The sequence below is a fragment of the Octodon degus genome, unplaced genomic scaffold, assembly GCF_000260255.1.
Source record: "Octodon degus isolate 3935 unplaced genomic scaffold, OctDeg1.0 scaffold00100, whole genome shotgun sequence".
NCBI lineage: Eukaryota > Metazoa > Chordata > Mammalia > Rodentia > Octodontidae > Octodon > Octodon degus.
Window position 1 is genome coordinate 7,853,638 of NW_004524676.1, and position 3,545 is coordinate 7,857,182.

Consider the following 3,545-nt stretch of genomic DNA (forward strand, 5'->3'; position numbering starts at 1 on the left):
GTAATTGTATAATTGTATGCAATTGTGTAAAATGTTATAAAATTATATATTTTATACTCGAAAATTTTTAACAACATGCGTTTAATAATTATACTTAATGTTTTCTGACTTGAATTCTACATTACTTCTGGAAAATTCTCTGCTTCATTCTCTTTTCTACTTGCTTAGTACATATTTTCCAAGTTTCTTAAATTTAGCCTTTTGAATCATGGTTTTTAAAGATGTATCTTTATGGGGTAGGAGAGATAGCTCAGTGGCATATGCACCTGCCTGGTAAGGGCAAAGTCCTGAGTTTGATCCTTGGTACAAAAAGAAATGTACCTTTTATGGACAACAGAGTTATGTCTTGCATTGTGGGCCAATTATAAAGTATTTTTATTTTAATGTAAGGCTTATACCTATTCAGATTCATTAATAAAGCTAACCATCACTTTACTTTTGTGTCTTTCTTGAATTTCTTTTCTTCTTTTGTGTTTAAGTGTTATTCAATGTTATTCCTTTTATTATTTTTCCATGTTAAATTTTTTTTTTTTTTTTGCTTGAAACAAATGATCACACAAGGTCCTGAATTCTTTTTCCTTATTGTAAGTTGTTTATTGTGAGGTAATTTATAAACATCCTTGTCTTTAGTAATTCAGACAATGGACCACACTTCTTCTGACAAGGACAGTAGTAGGCTCTAAACAAAATCAGCTTGCTGAATTTTCCTTCTTCACCTCTTGTCTGAGGATAGAACTTAGTTTTCATTAATCCAGAGCTGCTGCACCAGAGATGATTTCAGTCAACTCTTTGGTGATGATGGCTTGGCGAGTGCGACTGAATGTCAAAGTCAATTTATCAATTATTTCAGAAGCTTCTTTTAACACTCAGAAGCGTTCCTGCTGGCGTTGCCCATCGCCGACACCCTAGCACTTTGCTCGCTGTCAGTGGATCCCTTCGGGGGTAGTGGATGCTATTGGCCAGACTGTACTCCGCGTCATTCTGCAGCACATCAGCATCCGTGTCATCACAGGTGCTCGTGCTCTCAGCGCTTGCAATGGTATGAGGAGAAAAAGTGGGCTTTCCTTCTCTTTTATAGCAGACAACAGACCTGAACTGATGAAAGATGGCAGAGCCCTCATCAAACTCATATCCAGAACTGAGTATTCAAGAGCAATGACGGACGCATCTCCAAAAGTAGACTGCTTCCTTCCCACATCCTTGAAGGTCACCAGAAGCTGGTCAGAATGCGTCCTGGTGAGTATGCCCTTACTTTCATCCCCAACTCCAGCGAGCATAACCTCTTCTCCAGCTGCTGTGGGTGTGGCCACCTCATTCTTTATCTGGTTAGCGACTGAGGAATGAACAGCACCGCAAAACCCTCGCTCCGAGGACACACCGATGAGGAGGCGCTTCGTTTTGTCTTCAGGGACCTTAATGCTAGCTTTTTCACACAGCGCAAAAGATCCTCTTCCACGTATGCGAGCCGCGTTCACCTCCCTCTCGGCTCAGGCATATTTTGCTGCTGCTACCCTTTTCATAGACTTGGTAATTTTCTGGATGTTTTTGATTGACTTTAGTTGCCTGGTAATGTCTTGCAAAGTTGCCATATTTTGGACTTGCATCCAGTGCGGCTGCAAGGCCCGGGCTGACAGCCCAGCGACGTTGGCCCGAGAAACCAGCTTTGCCGAAGGTCGGGAGGACAGGCCTCAAGGTCCTGAATTTGATTCCCGGATAAAATAAGAAACAAACACTACTAATAGTATATATATATTTCTGACAACTTGTATTGATTACTGAGATATTTGCAACTGTGCATGTAACTTTGTCCTTTTAGTTTTATTCATTTTTGTATCATATACTTTTTATGTATTTAGTACAGCGTCTACAGGGTCTCATTATACAGATCGGACTTGCAGTGATCCACTTGTTTTCAGCCTCCCCAGTGGTGGGATTACAGGCGCACACCACCATGCCCAGTCTCAGTTGTCATCTCAGTGTGCCTGGTGGTGGGGCTGGCACAGCACGCTGGGGATCGAACACAGGTCCTTTTGTCTGCCTGGGTAGGTGCTTGTCTCAGTTACTCTTCTCTCATTGCTGGGACAAATACCCAACACTCAAAATGAGGGTTTATTTAGCTCACAGTTACTGGAGGTTAAAGTCCATACTCAGCTGGCTCCAAGGCAGCCTGGCACATCACAGAGGGCAACCTTTCATGGTGGCGGCAAAGAGCAAGAGCAAAGGGAGGGGAGTAGCAGCAGCTCAAGCGGCTGGCTTGTCTGCCCACCTTACATTGCAATGCAGGTTACCTGCCCCAGGCCAGTGCAGCATCCACCCCACAGTAATCACGAGCTCCAGAAGCCGCCCCAAGACTGCATGAGGCTTTGGGGGACACCTAGATGCAAACTGTAACAGTGCTTTAGTCCACCGAGCTTTCTGGCTGGCCCTAATGTGTCATATACATTTGACGCGTTGTTCTTAGGTGCATGTGCACTTAGAATTGTCTCACTTTTTCATATTTTGTTACATCTTTCCATATTGATGTACCTTCTTACTCATCTTGGTACATGTTTATGTAATTACTGCTGCTTTCTTTTGCTTGATGTTTGTATGGCGTATATTTTTACATTTCACAGTGTCTGTGTCTATATAAACCACTTCCATTTAATATAGTTAATGATACAGTTGGATTAAGATTAGCCATATCAGTAGTTTGTTATTTGTTCCTTTTTTTGTTGTCATTTCCTTCTCCTTTTCTGCCTAATTTTGTATAAACTGATTACTTTTATGACTCTGTTTTAGTTTTATTATTGACTTGTAATTTGTCTAAATTGTAGTGGTTGCCAGTAATTTATAATAGACATATACAGTTAATTGTACCACCTTTAATAGTATTATGTCACGTCAAGCTATTTGTAACTTACAATGCTATAGCACCAATTCCTCCCTCACTGTTTGTGGATCACTGTAGCATATGCTTTTCCATGTCCTCAAGATCATTAGTACATTTGTCCTGTAGTTTAGATGGAATGCTTTATAAATGATTAAAAGAAATTCTTTTGTATTTATTTTCATGCTAACAGTTTCCGTAGATCTCTGTGGGGATCCAGGCATCTGTGTGGAATTATATCCCTTCGTCCTAAATAACTTTACCTTAACATTTCTTGCGTCACAGGTCTACTGGTAACAAATTCTCTCACATTTAATTTGCAATAAAAATATATTTCTTTTCCATTTTGAAAAATTGTTTCATTTGACATAGAATTCTGCATTAACTTTTTTAAAAAAATATTTGGTACAGGGTCTCCCTGTGCAGACTGGACTTGTGTGATCCTCCTGTTTTCAGCCTCTCCAGCCCTGGGGTTACAGCCCAGTGCCACCGTGTCCGGTCTTGGTGTTGGTGCACTCGGGGGCGGGGCCCCCGGGACATGTGGTGCCGGAGACCACTGCATTAACTGTTTATTTTAGCATTTCAAAGATGTTACTATGATAACTTCTTTTTTTTTTCTGTTTATTTATTTATTTATTTATTTTTGCTTCGTCTTTTTTTTTCCTTTCTTTCTTTC

At 40.6% G+C, this 3,545-nt stretch overlaps 1 pseudogene; it reads right to left on the minus strand.

The window, feature by feature from the left end:
• Positions 1-746: 746 nt before the first annotated feature.
• Positions 747-1,604, minus strand: LOC101564625 (annotated as a pseudogene).
• Between the last annotated feature and the right edge of the window lie 1,941 nt (positions 1,605-3,545).